The sequence below is a fragment of the Pantherophis guttatus genome, chromosome 4, assembly GCF_059756535.1.
Source record: "Pantherophis guttatus breed Tessera chromosome 4, ASM5975653v1, whole genome shotgun sequence".
NCBI lineage: Eukaryota > Metazoa > Chordata > Lepidosauria > Squamata > Colubridae > Pantherophis > Pantherophis guttatus.
The window spans coordinates 154,711,373-154,729,044 of record NC_142066.1 but is presented as its reverse complement, the minus strand read 5'-3'; positions in this window follow the sequence as shown (position 1 = coordinate 154,729,044).

Below are 17,672 nucleotides of genomic sequence, written 5' to 3'. Positions count from 1 at the left end.
ATGTTTAATCTATTTCACAGCGATAGCGTAGCTACAACCACAAGAATGTCTAAGGATTTCTTTTCCTCTAGAGTAAAACCAGGGGTTTCTATAAGTGAGCATTTGATAAATCTAAACAAAATAAGAGCTGAGCTACAATTGAGGGGGGAAGTGATTTCAGATCAAACAATGAAAAGTGTTATTATCAATTCACTTGATCCATCATGGGATAGCTTTATGTCACACTTAGATACCATTAATTTGGGATATTTATCCATAGAAAGCCTATCTAACAAATTGATAGCAGAAGACAATTCAAGAAAAAATCGATCCAGTAACCAAACAGACCACAAACCTTTTAGGAAAGTAGTCTTTCAAGATAAACATAATGAGGCCTTTAGATGCTACAATTGTGGATCCAGGGAACATAGTAGAAGAGACTGCCCCAAAGTCTCAAGAGAGAGACATAGGCCAGAATATAAGAGCAAATATAATTACAGACAATCTTCCACAGATAGACACAAATATAGAAGTCCACCAAATTACAAAGAAGGTAGAGGGGGTAGAGAAAATTCAAAAGAGAGGAAATCTGGGTCACTGAATGGGCTAAATAAACAAGACAGCACCAGAACACAGCAGGATGAGAATAACAATTGGCTTATTGATTCTGGTGCAACAAATCACACCACCAACAACAAAAGTATATTATCTTCATTTATAGAAGATAAGTTTGTGATAAAGGTAGCTAATCAAGAAAAGGTTCAAGTACTAGGCAAAGGAAATGTGACCTTGCCTGGTCTAGGGAAAATAGAGGGGGTATTATTAATCCCAGAAATACCTCACAACATACTAAGTGCCATAAAATTAAGCAGAGAATCTGATATCAATATAGTTTTCTCAAAGGGGAAAGCAACTATAGAAAAGAACAAAACAAATGTAGGTACTATAATGATAAAAGGAGGTCTACCCTATCTGATAACTAAAGAAAGATGTTTACATAACATTGATTCAAATATGGAAGATTGTATTGAAGCAGATGATGAAAATGTCAGTAACAGTGACAATGATGAGTGTAGAATAACTCATGATCACAAAAATACATACAAGGAAAAGAAACCAAAAATAGGTAAACCAATTCATGATGAGTGTGCTCACATCTTACACAGGAAGTTAGGACATGCAAGCTTTCCTGTAGTACAAAAAATGACTGAACACGCAGAAGGTGTCAAAATAAAAAATTGTGAAAATTATTTGGAATGCTCAGTATGTAAATCCACCAAACTAAAAACCAGTCCCAGACCAAAAAAATCTAACAGATCAACTAACAATATTTTTGATTTGGTACATATGGACTTAGTTGGTCCATTAAGTCCCTCAATTACCTATAGAAAACGTTACTTCCTAACAATAGTGGATGACTACAGCCGATATGGTTTTGTTTACACATTAAAGCACAAGGATGAAACATTTCAGAAATTTAAGGAATTCTACAAACGTATAGAAACACAACATAATATCAGAATAAAGCAAATTATGACTGATAGGGGATGTGAGTTCATGTCTAAAGAATTCTCCCAATGGTTAAAGGATAGAGGAATGTTACATTTCACGTCCAATCCTTTTTCTGCATTTCAAAATGGAGTTGCAGAGAGGAAAAATTCCACACTACAAACCATGATTAGGTGCACATTAGAGGATGCTGGTTTAGGCAAACAATTTTGGTCAGAGGCATTACATTATTCAAATTACACTCAAAATAGAACCTGGTCCAGTATTGTGAATAAGACACCATATGAGGTGATGTACAATAGAAAACCCAAATTATCACACATGCACATATTTGGAGTCACTGCAGACGTACACATACCTAAACAATTGAGGAGAAAGGGAGAAAACGTATCCAGGAGATTAAGATTCATGGGATACGAAACTGGAACCAAAGGGTACAGATTTATTGATAGTAATAACAAATTTATAGTATCCAGAACAGCTGTGTTCCATGAACAGGCCAATTGGTCAAAATTGCACCTTAATGAAATATTTCCTAATAAATGTAAAGATACGATATCTTGCGAGGAAGGAACAACAGAAAATCAAAATATTAACAAAAGTAAGAACAAAACCAAAACTTGGACTAATAGTCAGCATAAAATAAAGACAGACACATTAACAAAAAAGGAAGCTAGATATTTGCATGATAACCATAGCAAGCCTGAAAGAACTATTAGAAACAATAGAAACCAAATACCAAATAAATACAAAGATTACATAATGCATATGAATGGAGAACAAATAACACCTAATACATATGAAGAAGTATTGAAACTTCCACATGAAGAAAGAGAAAAATGGGAACTAGCTATGGAAAAAGAGATGGAAAGTTTACAAGGATTGAATGTATTCACACCTGCGATCGCACCTAAGGATAAAACAATTATAGGTACCAGGTGGATTTATAAAATTAAGAACTTAGAAGGAGGCAATACCTTATACAAGGCTAGACTAGTTGCACAAGGCTATGCACAAAAATATCCAGAAGACTATACTGATACATATTCACCCACAGTGAGAACAGAGAGTGTCAAAACAGCCCTTGTAGTAGCATCTGCACTCAATCTGGACGTATTCCAATATGACATACAGACCGCATACTTACATGCAAAATTAGATAAGGAAATATATGTAAGAGCACCACACAGTCAATACACTAATAAGAACGAAATTTGGTTATTAAATAAGAGTCTGTACGGATTAAAGCAATCCGGCAAAAGATGGTACGATTGCTTGGTAAAAGTACTTAAGACCATGGATTTCAACGCCACCACTGCCGATAACTGTTTCTTTGTAAAAAAGAGTAATGATCATATTGAATTTGTATTAATTTACGTGGACGATATTTTATACATTGGAAAGCATAAAGAGAGCAGGGAAATCTTTGTAAATAAGTTAAATGAACACTTCTCACTGAAATCCCTGGGTAAAGTGAATAAATACCTTGGTGTGCAAATTAACAAAACTAAAAGGGGATTCAAACTTACACAGAAAGATAAAATCATCGAACTCCTAAACAAATGTAACTTAAATAATGCCAAAACCTGTGACACCCCTATGCAAACTGATTTTCTTAGAAACACTGATGAATCTTCCCCTGAGTTTAAAGACAACACATTTTACAGATCAGTTATAGGTTCACTCCTCTATATATCTAATTGGACTAGGCCAGATATTGCATTACCTCTCAATCTATTGTCAAGATATGTTAGTAAACCAACCTTGTATCATTGGGAAGCTGTCAAAAGAATTCTAAGATATCTGAAGGGTACACTAGATTTTTGTTTAATGTTGGAACCCAATAATGACAGAGAACCAAAAATTACTTGTTATGCTGATGCAGATTGGGCTGGTGATACATCATGCAGAAAGAGTACTTCTGGTTATGTTTTTCTATTGAATGATTGTCCAGTTTACTGGTATACTGGTAAACAAGAACTAGTAGCCACTTCTACTACAGAAGCGGAATATGTTTGTTTGTCCAAGGCTGCAAATAACCTTGTATGGTTCAATGATCTGATCACTGATGTTTGGAAGAAACCCACTTTACCATTTATTATGCATGAAGACAATAAAGCGGCCATTGAAATATCCAGATCCGATGCAATTGGACAAAGGTCCAGGCATATTGATATAAAGTTTAAGCATGTGAGACAACTGTCCCAAGACGGATTCATTAAAGCAATACATTGCGATACTTCTGAACAATTAGCTGACATATTAACAAAACCCTTACCTTCTAAACAACACAAATATTTAACTTCTAAATTATATGTATTATATTGTCCTGAATCAGAATGTAATTGGTGTTGTGTAACGAACCGGCATTTAGAGGGGGATTTGTCAGATGTAAATGCCTTATTCTCCAATGTGTAAATAATGTATATATGGAACATCAGAGGTTAACTTATTATTTGGACTTTAATGTATTCATAACTTACCACTCCCATTCCTAGCTCCACCCCTTGTATATATAAGGAGCCACCCTCACCATTCTCGCTGCTTCTACCTTGAATATTCAGTGAATATAGAATGCCTATCATAATTAAAAAGAAATATATTTAAAGCTCTAACTCCTATTATCTTTATTGAGTCTGATCCTGAAAATATTGCAACAGTACATTTATACAAAGTCAGCTTATTGCCCCCACAATCCGGATCCTCATTTTACCTACCTTAGAAAGGATGGAAGGCTGAGTCAACCTTGAGCCTTGGCGAGATTCGAACCTGCAGTAATTGCAGGCAGCTGGTCTTAATAACCAGCTTAATAACAGGGTGCCTTAAACCCCTGTACTACCAAGGCTCTTTGTAGGACATGTGACAACATCTAATGATCTTCACCTAGGCCTTCATCCAGGGGTGAAATCTTATTTATTTATTTATTTATTTATTTATTTATTTATTTATTTATTTATTTATTTATTAGTTCGATTTATATGCCGCCCTTCTCCGGAGACTCAGGGCGGTTTACAATGCGTTAAGCAACAGCCTTCATACTTTTGTATATACCTGCTTAGTAGGGCTTTTGCCCCACCCCACAAGCGGTGTTCTTTTTTTATACAAAGTCAGCTTATTGCCCCCCACAATCCGGGTCCTCATTTTACCTACCTCGAAAGGATGGAAGGCTGAGTCAACCTTGAGCCTGGTGAGATTTCAACTTGCAGTAATTGCAGGCAGCTGGCAACTAAGTGCTACTTTAACAGCACTTAGTTCACTGCGCCACCAAGGCCCTTATCCAGCAGGTTCTGACAGGTTCTGGAGAACCGGTAGTGGAAATTTTGAGCAGTTCGGAGTACCGGCAAATACCACCTCTGGCTGACCCCAGAGTGTGGTGGGAATGGGGATTTTGCAGTATCCTTCCCCAGGAGTGAAGAGGGAATGGGGATTTTGCAGTAGCCTTCCCCCTGGAATGGGATGGGAATGGAGATTTTGCAGTGTCCTTCCCCTGCCATGCCCACCAAGCCACGCCCACCAAGCCACACCACGCCCACCAAGCCACGCCCACAGAACTGGTCGTAAAAAAATGTGGATTTCACCACTGCCTTCATAGCTGCTGTACCATGGGTAGTCTGTAGAATAGTTCTCTATTTTGGGTCATGGATGGTCTGCAAGAAAACAGCCAAGCTCAGAGAGCTCCAAGGACATCACAGAAAGAGAAGCCCAGAGAAGCAGGGACGAACACCAGACAAACAACCAAGCAGAAAACAGTATTCTAATCAAGGAACTACGGTACCAAGGAAAATACTGCACTCCCACCAACACTGCTTGGACAAGCAACTGTATAGAAAAAGGGAGCAAACCCCACACTCCCTCACACTGATAACGTTGTCTAGTTGGGTCATGAAACATCTGCAAGAAAACAACCAAGATCACAGGGCCCCAAGGACTCCAGAGTTCAACCCTGAGCTACAAATACCCTCCTTCATTGATAGTTGCATTGTAGCTGCGCAGAATATTCCTTAGCATTTTTCTGTCTGTAGTTGCTGATATAGCTGGTAGCTCACACCGACCTGTTTTTCTCAGCATCGTCTCACCCAAATCACCACTGATTCTTCCTGAGTGCCCACCGCTCCCAGTCTTTAATTGTGCACTTTACAATCATTGCTCAAATTACATGTTTTATTCAGGTGAACACAGAATGACAAATGATCAAATGTAACGGGGAGGGGGGGGATTAACGAATTTGTTAGAATCAAGCTGATTTAAGTTATAATTCTCAGATATTCTCCCAGAAACTGACATTTAAGGGCTATTTTGTGTCATTCCTCCTTCTCCTCCTCCTCCTCCTCCTCCTCCTCCTCGCAAACCCCCCATAACCCTGATGATATTACCTAGTTGTGTCATGAAATGGCGGCCCCTAGGGGGAGAGCCTTCTCTGTGGGGGCACCTACGATCTGGAACGAACTCCCCCCGGAGATACGGAGGATCCCGGATCTGCGCACCTTCCGTCGCGCGCTTAAGACTTTTTTATTTCATCAAGCTGGCCTGGCCTAAATCTTCTCCCCTTTTTAAATGCAAATTTTAATCTGTTTTTAAATTATGGGGTATTTTAAATTTGTTCAGCCAAATTATTTAATTTGTTTTTATTCTATTTTAAATTTTTGTATTTATGGGTTTTATCTTCTGGCTGTTCACCGCCCTGAGTCCTTCGGGAGTAGGGCGGTATAGAAATTTAAATAAATAAATAAATAAAATAAAATAAATGTCTATAAGAAAACAACCAAGTCCAGAGGGCCACAAGGACCGTGCTGTTGTTCATTGTTAGCTTGTTTGTCTGAGTTGGTAGTTATTTGATTGGGGGTATCTTTTGATTGTTGGTCTTGTATTAATCTCTGCTCTTACGGGTGTCGATTGCCTGCAAGGAGGTTTTGATCTTTTGGTTTCCTTTTTGTCTTATTGGTGGTCTCTTTTGAATGCTGTGTAGACGTTGTTTGTCTCTATGTGTCTGTGGATGGCTGATTTGTCTGAGTGCCAGGTTCCCAGGAATTCTCTAGCATTTTTTGCATTAGGCTTGGTCTAGGATGCTCACAGTTTGGTGAAATCTGTCCACGGGGGTTGTGAAATTAAGGAATTGTCATCATGTCTTCCGACTGTGACATGGTGTTAATTTCATGAGCCTTTGTTCTCCAGGATAATAGAGTTGGAAGGGACCTCGGAGGTCTTCCAGTCAAACACTCCCCTACCCCCTCACCCCCACTCAAGCAGGAGATATTATACCATTCCTGACACATGGTTGTCTTCTTAAAAACCTCCAGTGATGGAGCATTGGTGCAGAATGTGGCCGTGTGGGTTGTGATGGGAGTGTCCCGACACTCCCATGTTACACCCCTCCTGCGCGACCTGCATTGGCTACCAGTTGCCCTTCAGATGTGGTTCAAGGTGCTGGTTATCAGAAGAAGAAGAAGAAGAAGAAGAAGAAGAAGAAGAAGAAGAAGAAGAAGAAGAAGAAGAAGAAGAAGAAGAAGAAGAAGAAGAAGAAGAAGAAGAAGAAGAAGAATTTTATTTCTATACCGCCCTTCTCCCGAAGGACTCAGGGCGGTGTACAGCCTATTAAAAGCACAAAACAAACATCAATTAAAATAATTTAAAATCACCTATAAAGCCCTTCATGGCCTAGGCCCAGGATACTTGTCGGACCCCCTGCAGCCAGCAACAATCTCCAATCGCCTGGTGCGTTCCCACAGACAGGGCCTCCTCAGGGTGCCGTCGGCCAGACAATGTCGGCTGGCGACCCCCAGGGAGACAGCTTTCTCTGTGGGTGCACCCACCCTTTGAAACCAACTTCCTTTGGAGCTCCGGATGGCCCCTGACCTTCGCTCGTTCCTCCGTGATTTGAAGACCTGGTTGTTTCGTAGCCTGGACTGATGGTGGGGGGGTGGGGGTTTCTTAATAGTTTTAAATTGATTTTAAACTGTTTTAATTTGCACTTTTAATTTCATACTGTTTTAATGTGCAATTGTGCATTTTATTGTTGTGAGCCGCCCTGAGTCCATTGGAGATAGGGCGTCATATAAATCGCATTAAACCCACGACGTCTGGAAGGAAGCTATTCCACGGATGAATCGTTCTCACTGTCAGGAAATTCCTCCGTATTCCTAGGCTGCTTCTCTCCTTGATTAGTTTCCATCCGTTGCTTCTTCTCCTGCCTTCAGGGGCTTTGGAGAAAATAGCTTGACTCCCACTTCTTTGGGGCAGCCCCTCAAATATTTGGAAGACTGCTCACCCCTTGTCCGTCTCTTCATTAAACTAGACATATCCAATTCCTGCAACCATTCTTCATATGTTTTAGCTTCCAGTCCCCTAATCATCTTTGTTGCTTTTCTTCGCACTCTTTCCAGAGTCTCCACATCTTTTTTACATCGTGGCGACCAAAACTGGATATTACTTCTCTGAGTGATTCAAAGGAATTCTTTACTACTTTACTTTACTCTACTTAACTCTACTCTACTCTACTCTACTCTACTGTACTCTACTCTACTCTACTCTACTCTACTGTACTCTACTCTACTTTACTTTACTCTACTCTACTCTACTCTATTCTACTCTACTCTACTTTACTTTACTCTACTCTACTCTACTCTACTCTACTTTACTTTACTCTACTCTACTCTACTCTACTCTACTCTACTTTACTTTACTCTACTCTACTCTACTCTACTCTACTCTACTTTACTCTACTCTACTCTACTCTACTCTACTTTACTTTACTTTACTTTACTTTACTTTTTGAGCACTTTTGTCTCCAAACGAACAAGAACCTCAGTTCCTCAAGCATCTATTATCACTTTAAGCATCTGAATGTCATTTTAACGTGTGCTATTGTGTTGCCGGAAAAAGGACAGTAGAAGTTATTACTCTATTACTCTACCCTTACTCAAGATCTTATTTTGCTTGTCTGTTTCCATGGACGTATTTTTAAGCATTTCTACAAAGGCTTTATCCTCTCCCAAGTAACCACATTGACTCAGTGAATGGCGAGAGACCCTGAAATTAAGCTAAAAACAGGCAGCTCACAATAGCTTGGCATGACTCACTACTTTTCCCTGAGATTCAGGAAGAAAAAGAAAAAGCCAATATTTAGTGGCTCTGATTTTTTTTTTTTATGAGAGAAGTGCTTGCTTCTGAGAAAAGGAAAGTGGCCCTTTCACCAGAGGGAAGCCATGGATAGAGGCAAGGTTGACAGACTTCGATGGGCAAAAGAAAATAGGCATGGATCCCCTAAAATTCCCAACAGGTTTCACATTCAAATACAGGTAGATCTCGACTTACAACGATTCATTTAGTGACCGTTCAAAATTACATCACTGAAAAAAAGTGACGTATTGCCAGTTTTCAGACTTATGACCGTTGCAGCATCCCCATGGTCACATGATCAAAATTGGGATGCTTGGCAACTGACTCATATTTATGACAGTGTTCCTGGAGTCACATGATCTGGGACTTTCTGATGGGCGAAGTCAATGGGGAATTCAGATTCATTTAATGACCGTGTTACTAACTTAAGAACTGCAGTGATTCACTTAACAACTGTGGCAGGAAAGGTTGTGAAATGGGGCAAAACTCGCTTAACAAATGTCTTGCTGAGCAACATAAATTTTGGGCTCAATTGTGGTCCTAAGTCGAGGACTTCCTGTCTAAGGCAATGTTTTATTGGGCTGCTTAAAGGCAGGCGTGTCAACCTTTTAATATTCCTCCAGGTAACAAATGAGTGGTAATTCTGAAGGATCAGTTACTCCATCCATAGGTGTATCTCTTTTTGGGGAAATAGATCTGGATGATTTCTAGAATTGGAGCAGATTTCTGGTTTTTGGTTTATACCTAAGAAAGAATAGACTAAAGTGTCCCTCCCTTTATTTCCTTCCTTCTTTCCTTCTTTCCTTTCTTCTTTCCTTCCTTCCTCCTTCCCTCTCCTTCTTCCTTTCTCCCTCTCTCCCATTCTTCTTATCTTTAATCTCTTTTGTTTCTTCAGTCTTTCCTTTCTTTACTCTCTCTCTTTCCTCCCCTTCCCCCTTCTCTCTCCTTTCCTCCCTCCTTCCCTCCCTTCTTCCCTCTCCTTCTTCCTTTCTCCCTCTCTCCCACTCTTCTTGTTTTCCATCTCTTTTGCTCCTTCAGTCTTCCCTTCCTTCACTCTCCCTCTTTTTTTCCCTCTTCCCCCTTCCCCATTCTCTCTCCTTTTCCTCCCTCCCTCTCTTCTTTCTTCCCTCCTTCCATTCTCTCTCTTGCCTTCCCTTTTATTGCCCTCCCATTCTTTTTTCCATCTCTTTCATTCCTTCCCTCTCCCTTCCCTCTTTTTCTTCTCCCTTGTCTTTCTTTCCTTCTTTCCTTCCTCCCTTCTTCTTCTCTCCTTCCCTTTTTTTTATTTGATTTATATGCCGCCCTTCTCCGGAGACTCAGGGCAGCTTACAATGCGTTAAGCAATAGCTTCATACTTTTGTATATTTATACAAAGTCAGCTTATTGCCCCCACAAACTGGGTCCTCAATTTACCTACCTTAGAAAGGATGGAAGGCTGAGTCAACCTTGAGCCTGGTAAGATTCGAACTTGCAGTAATTGCAGACAGCTGGATGTTAATTACAATGCATTAGTCTGCTGAGCTATCCAGGCTCATACTTCTTCCCCTCTTTCTTTTCTTCTCTCTTTCCTTCCTTCTCTCCTTTTCTTTCATCTTTGTCTTTCCTTCTTTCACCTTGTTTCACCTCCCTCCTTCCTTCCTTCCCTTCCTTTCTTGATGGAGATGTGCACCCCATTCACAAATATGGACCTCTGTGTGTGTCACTGACCCCACAACCAATAACACAAAATACAACTTATGTCTTTCTCCCTATATTGACACATGGGCTGAAACCAGCTAAACTCGTCTCCCATTACGCAATTGGCAAATACTGGCAATTTAATCCTATCTAAAGAAAATCTGCTCAAAATAACAAAATCTTTTACCCACACCAACTCACCAAGGGAAGCTCTCAACACCCAAAATTCAACACCTGGACACACGAGATTGCTATACCCTGCAGAGTGAGAAAACTGCATTTCACACATACATATAGACACTGGAACCTTATGTTTCCTGAGGCAAAGACACATCAGACACGTCCACAAATCTCACAAATAATCAACAAACTTCCATATATATATATTACTTTCAACTTGTGTCAACTTTGGGTAGCTACACTGACTATAACATTGTCCGATAAGCCAACCTCCCTTTCAAGCAATTTGACCTGGGAGCTCATTGGAACCCAGCTCAGAACAAATCAAAAACTGCTTCTCCCTTGCTCTCCTCCTTCCTTCCTTCCTTTCCTCCTCCCTTCCTTCCCCGATCCCTTCCTTCCCCCTCCCTCCCTCCCTCCTTCTTGCTTTCCCACTCTCCCTCCCTCTTTCTCTCCCTACTCCTTCCTTTTGCTTTCCTTCCTTCCTTCCATTTCCCCATCCCTTCCCTATCCTTCTGTCTCCCTTCCTTCCTTCCCTCCCTCCTTCCTCCCTCCCTTCCTTCCATTTCCCCATACCTTCCATATACTTCTCTCTCCCTCACTCCTCACTCCTTTTTCCTTCCTTCCTTCCTTCCCTCTCTCCCTCCCTTTCTCCTTTTCCTTTTTTCCTCCCTCCCTCCTCTCTTCTTTTTCTTTCTTTTCTTCTGTCTATTTCCCCATCCCTTCCATATCCTTCATCCTCCCTCCCTTCCTTCTCTCCCTCCCTCCTTTTCCTCCCTTCCTTCCTCCTTCCTGTTTCCTTCCTTCCTTCCCTCCTTTCTCCTTTTTCCTTCTTTCCTTCCCTCCCTCCTTTCTTCTTTCCCATTCCTTCCCTATCCTTCTTCCTCCCTCCCTCCCTTCTTTTTGCTTCCTTCCTTCCTCCCTCCCTCCCTCCCTCCCTCCCTCCCTCCCTCCGTCGCCTTATACCTTTGGACAAATTTCACTCCAATCCAGAAAGTTGGCAGAAGAAGTAATCGTTAATATTTTGAAGAACAGTTTCAATCAGAGGATGTTTTGTGAGATCCACTATGGAAGTAAAATTTGCCTTCTTAAAACATTGATAGGTAGTTTATACCAGTAAGGGAATCTCTGGAGCGTTGGGGAACATTGGATATTTTTAAAAATTCCCACTGTGAAAAATTCAAGTCTCAACGCTGTCTGACTAAAACTATGCTCAATATATTTATGACCATTTCCCTCCATCTTAGTTTATTCATTTATTCCTCCAGACTGGGGTTCAAATCCTCCTCACCCTAAAATCTCCATGGTTGGAGAAGGCATTGGATCTTGTTAGGATCTTAGCATTATATTGGTACTAGAAAGCAGCAGATGGTGAGTTACTAAGTGAGTAATTGAATCCGGCAAGGAAGGTGAGATAATTTGAAATCTCACCAATTTGTAAATCAATTTTTTCCCCCTAAAAATTCTTACATCACTTGCAAGTTTGCTCATGCCTTGAATGTGGCATGAGGCCTCATTGCAATAATAATGAAATTTCATTCATGCTGTTCGTGTGGAATTATCAGGAAAAAAACTCCCCAGTTTGCATCAGTCATCTTTAGACCCAAAAATCATAGTAGATGAATTAAAACTGACTTTGATTTTCAATATCACACTAAAATTTGTGGCCAGAAAGTAATTGAACACCTGTTTATACAGCAGAGATCAGTTTCATTCAACATGGCCAACAAGGGGTTTCCAGGGTGGGCAAAAAAGTCAAGATGGCACCCACAATCAAAGTCCTGTTCCTATATGTGTGTGTGTGTGTGTGTGTGTGTGTGTGTGTGTGTGTGTTAACAATGGCAGGGATTCGCTTAACAACTGTGGCAAGTAAGGGCGTAAAGTGAGGCAAAAGTCATTGTCTTGCTTAGCAACAGAAATGTGGGGCTCAATTGTGGTCGTAAATCGAGGATTACACTGTAAGGCAGGCATTTATTCACAATTTTCTGCCAACAAGAGAGATTTATGAGAGAACAAACATATCTTTAGCCTTTAAATCCCTTATTATTTGAGGAGTTCCTTGGAAATGTAAAGCTTCAAAAAGTAATCCCACAGGTGCTTTTTCAAGAGGCAAGTGGGTTCTCTTGTTTTTTTTCTTTGAAGACATTTCGCTTCTCATCCAAGAAGCTTCTTCAGTTCTAACTGGATGGCGTGAAAAACATAGGAGAATAAACTCATCAGGACGCGATTCAGCAGTCCATCTGCATTTGAAAGACACAGGGCCACTCTTTTGAAGACAGCAAAGTCCACATTTTGGACAGAGAGGACAGCTGGTTTGAACGAAGGGTCAAAGAGGCCGTCTACAGTAGTGGCCAAAATAATTAATTAATTAATTAATTAATTAATTAATTAATTAATTAATTAATTAAATTTATATACCACCCTTCTCCCGAAGGACTCAGGGCAGTGAACAGCCAAAGGTAAAAACACAAAATACAAAATTTAAAAGCAATTTAAAATAAATTAAATAATTTGGCCCAACAGTTTAAATACCCCATTAAAATTCAGATTAAAATTAAACAATTTAAAAAATTTAAAAATTAGGCCAGCCCGGCTTGATGAAATAAGAAAGTCTTTAGGGCCAGGCGAAAAGTTCATAAGTCCAGGATCGTCCGAATCTCCGGGGGGAGCTCGTTCCAGAGGGCAGGTGCTCCCACAGAGAAAGCTCTCCCCCGGGGGGCCGCCAGTCAACATTGTTTGACCGACGGCACTCTGAGGAGCCCCTCTCTGTGGGAGCGTACTGGCCGGTGGGAGGCTCTCGGCGGCAGAAGGCGGTCTCATAGATATTGTGGAAACCTTTTGGGAAAAGTATATTTTTGTGGTTTGATGGCTAATAACACCACTTTTTTTTTGGAGTTTCAAGATAATCCTATTCCACTGCTGGAATGGCCTGGGAATAGCCCAGATCTTCACCCAATTGAAAATCTATGGAGCCGACTAAAGAAACTTGTTTGTCAGAAGCGATCCAGCAATAAAACCCAGTTAATAGAAGCCATCCTTCAATCTTGGTTTCACATGATAACAGCTGCAGAACTAAAAGACTTGCTTCACTCCATGGGAAGACGTTGTAAGGCTGTAATTCATGCTAAAGGTTACCCAGCTAACTATTAACTGACATGGTGACCGTTTTTGTATATCTCGTTTTTTCTATGGTGGTCATTTTTGTATATCTCGCTTTTTCTACATGTTTCACTTTTCTTCTTTATATGGTAACTGCTATTCTAATAGCAAATCCTTCATAAAATTTATTGCATTACATTCTTGATTAAATTTGTTGTGTTTAGTATGGACAACACGGAGGCCAGACTGCCAAGAACACTAACTTTATTGTAACACAGAACTGACAGTAACAGCTAGATCCGTGCGGAGTAAACAAGAACGACAACTCGCCACCTGACAGCTGCTTAAATAGCAAGCTGTCAGACAGCGTGAACCAATCCCTGAGCCAGCAATTCCCGCTACTTTAGTTGCTCGCGTCTACACCAATCAGCGCCCGCTGGCAACACAGCCGGCGCGAGGGAAGTCGTAACTGTGAAGACTCAACACTCCTTCCCACCCAGACCGAGCATGTGTAGTCAGCCAAATACGCCGGACGCCGCCAGCACCACCCCGATCGTCTTAGTTCAGGCGTGGATGCTGCCGGGGGCAGAGCCGGAAGATTGCTCCCTTGAGTTATGGGGAACCCTCTGCCATCAGGAGATGGAGGACCAGCAGCATGCTCGGGGACCTCAGGTAAGCCATCCGACGATTCAGTCGGGAACGGGTGGGTTGAGTCAGGCCGGCCTGGTTGCACTTCCAGGGCCGCAGGTGTTGGTGAACTTGGTGGGTCCTGAACAGGGTGCGGGTCGGACACATCGGCAACTCGTCGTCTCAGTTGGTTTATGTGTCACCGCCACACTCAACCATCAGTGAGCTGGACCCTATAAGAATAGGGCCCGGTTAATTGTATTATTTGCCCTGGGAGCCACCTCATGTCACGGTCGAAGTTCAACACGAAGACCAGGTCACCCACAGCGAATGTCCTCACCTGCAACCATCCCCCCGGAGGCACCTTGTGGGTATAGGTAGGATGCAGGCGATCCAGTGTAATCCGGAGTCGCCTTCCCATGAGGAGCTGTGCGGGGCTGTGCTTGGTGGTAGTGGTGGGAGTCGTGTGTTGAGCCAACAGGTATTGGTAGACCTTATGGTGCCAATTTGAGGGTCCCAGCTGGCGCAAAGCCTCTTTGGCAGACCTCACGGCCCTTTCCGCCAAGCCATTAGCAGCCGGGTGGGCAGGAGCCGTTCGGGCGTGGCGGATGCCCAATTTAGCGAGAAACAGCTGAAAGGGTGTAGACGTGAACTGCGGGCCATTATCGGTAACTACGGTGTCCGGCAGACCATGGGTCACGAACAACCCCTCTAAAACCCTCGTCAAGAGAGCCTCCGAGGTGGTAATTGACATGATTGCGAGGTCCACCCACTTCGAATAGGCATCCACTGAGATTAGGAATGTGCGGCCTAGATCCAGGTGCACCCTAGCCCAGGGGGCCCTGGGAGTCTCCCACTCCTAAACGGGGGCCGCGGGAGAAACTGGCCTAGACTGTTGGCATTGGCGGCACCGAGCCACCTACCCCTCCATGTCCTGGTCGATGTCTGGCCACCAGACATAACTACGGGTCAGGGCCTTCATGCACACGGTGCCCGGGATGCAGGGTAATACACTGGATCTGAGGTTGGGGGGGACCACCACTCTATTTCCCCACAGGAGGCAGCCCGACTGCACAGACAACTCGTGTTGTCTGCGGAAGTATGGTAACAACTCAGGCGCCCTGTGTGCCTGCAGCCAGCCCCTGCGCACCCAATCCAGGACTTGTGACAGAACAGGGTCGGTCTGGAGAACCGGTAGCGGAAATTTTGAGTAGTTCGGAGAACCGGTAGTAAAAATTCTGACTGGCCCCGCCCCCATCTACTCTCTGCCTCCCAAGTCCCAGCTGATCGGGAGGAAATGGGGATTTTGTAGTAACCTTCCCCTGGATTGGGGAGGGAATGGAGATTTTACAGTATCCTTCCCCTGCCACGCCCACCAAGCCACACCCACAGAACCGTTAGTAAAAAAATTTGAAACCCACCACTGTACTATTCCCCCCCCCCAAAAAAGTGGTGTTATTAGCTAGTTTTAGAAAATACACTTTTCCCAAAAAGTTTCCATAATTTTGGCCGCTACTATATGTCAAAATTGAACAGCCCCTCTCTCAACAGAGGGGGAGGGATATGCCATCATCTATCTCCAGTCTACAACACAAGTCCTTTCAGGAGTTCCAAGAAAGGTCCACACCCATTTGCACCACTCAGGTGATCCTGAGGACACAGGTAAACCTCCAAGTGGCTTCAACAACCATCAAGGATGCAAATGAACAGCGGTCTGCAAGGAGTATAAATCCTTCTGTTCCCCGCCATCCCGTCAGAGCTAAAGAAGCTTCTTGGATGAGAAGCGAAATGCCTTCAAAGAAAAATAAAGGAAGTCCAGTTGCCTTTTGAAAACAAAGCACAAAGCATGAGAGAAGCGAGCGCCAGCAGGCTCTCCCGTTGCAAACCAGTAGTAAAGTTAAGTGGACCCCACCCCTGGTCCACACACCAACAAACAGACACACACCGTCTGGCTCAGAATGAATGAACTGTGTTTTGGAGAAGGCCTGTCTGCCTCTTTTTCCCAGGCACGGTGGATGTAACGCCCAAAATTTAAGCATAGCGTAAAATTGGGGAGGTTTAGCATTGATGGGTTTTAAAACGTGGTTCATCCATAATTCTATTGGAAGCAAATTTGGGCCTCTCCATTTTTTACAAGATTCTCGGTGGAACAGATGGTATAAGAAGTACATCTCATAATAATAATAATAATAATAATAATAATAATAATAATAATAATAATAACAACAACAACAACAACAACAACAACAACAACAACAACAACTCAATAACTCAAGATCTTGTGGGACTTTAGGATTCAGACTGACAGGCACTTGGTCCACAACACACCTGACATAACAATAGTTGAAAAGAAAAAAGGATGGTTCATTGACATTGCAATACCTGGTGATGCACGGATTGAAGATAAACAGCAAGAAAAAATCACAAAGTACCGGGATTTGCAAATTGAAGTTGAGCGACTGTGGAAAAAGAAATTGTGTGTTGTCCCGATTGTAATTGGAGCCCTTGGAGCAATACCCAAAGGGCTACGCTGCTATTTAGAAATTCTAAATTTGCCGGATTTGAACATTTTGACTCTACAAAAAACCACCTTACTCGGAACAGCTTACATCCTCCGACGATACCTTAACAGTTCCTAGGTCCTTGGTTAGGACTCGAGCTGCTGAGCTATTAACCAGCCTCAAAGGCTGTGAATCTCACTAAAGATTAACCAATAATAATAATAATAATAGTAATAATGAGGAAGAGGAGCGGGAAATTGAGTCAAGGCCATTGGTTAGCAGAGAGCCCATATTCTCCTTAGCTCACTGTGAAAGAGGTTGCAGCAATTACAGCTTCTTTTCAATATTTCCTGGAAGAACTATCCAAGTAATTGCATCAGGCTTCCAGGAATTGGAAAAATTAATTGCTCCCAACTCTGTAACAGCCAGCAACCGCTGATATTTCCAAGGAAATAGAAAATAGAGGATATTTCCAGGGAAAGTTGAGAGGGTCTGAAATCTTCCCCTTAACCCTGAACCTGGGGGGTGGGGGTGGAGGAGATGCCGCAGGTTTATCCTTGATGCTCTCTGAGCACAGTGGTTTTCTTGCAGACATTTTATGACCCAACTAGGGAACATCTTCAGTGCTAGGACCATGGAGGGGGGGAGGCAGGGGAGAACTGTGGAGTCCTTGGTGCTTTCTGAACTTGGTTGGTTTATTACAGACATTTCTTACCCAACTAGGGAACATCATCAGTGCAAGGAGGGAGTGGGGTTTGAGGAGGAGGAGGAGGAGGAGGAAGGAGGAAGGAAGAAGAAGAGGAGGAAGAAGGAGGAAGGAAGAAGGAAGAAGAAGAAGAAGAAGAGGAGGAGGAGGAGGAGGAAGGAGGAAGGAAGAAGGAAGAAGGAAGAAGAAGGAAGAAGAAGGAAGAAGAAGAGGAGGAAGAAGGAGGAAGGAAGAAGGAAGAAGAAGAAGAAGAAGAAGAAGAAGAAGAAGAAGAAGAA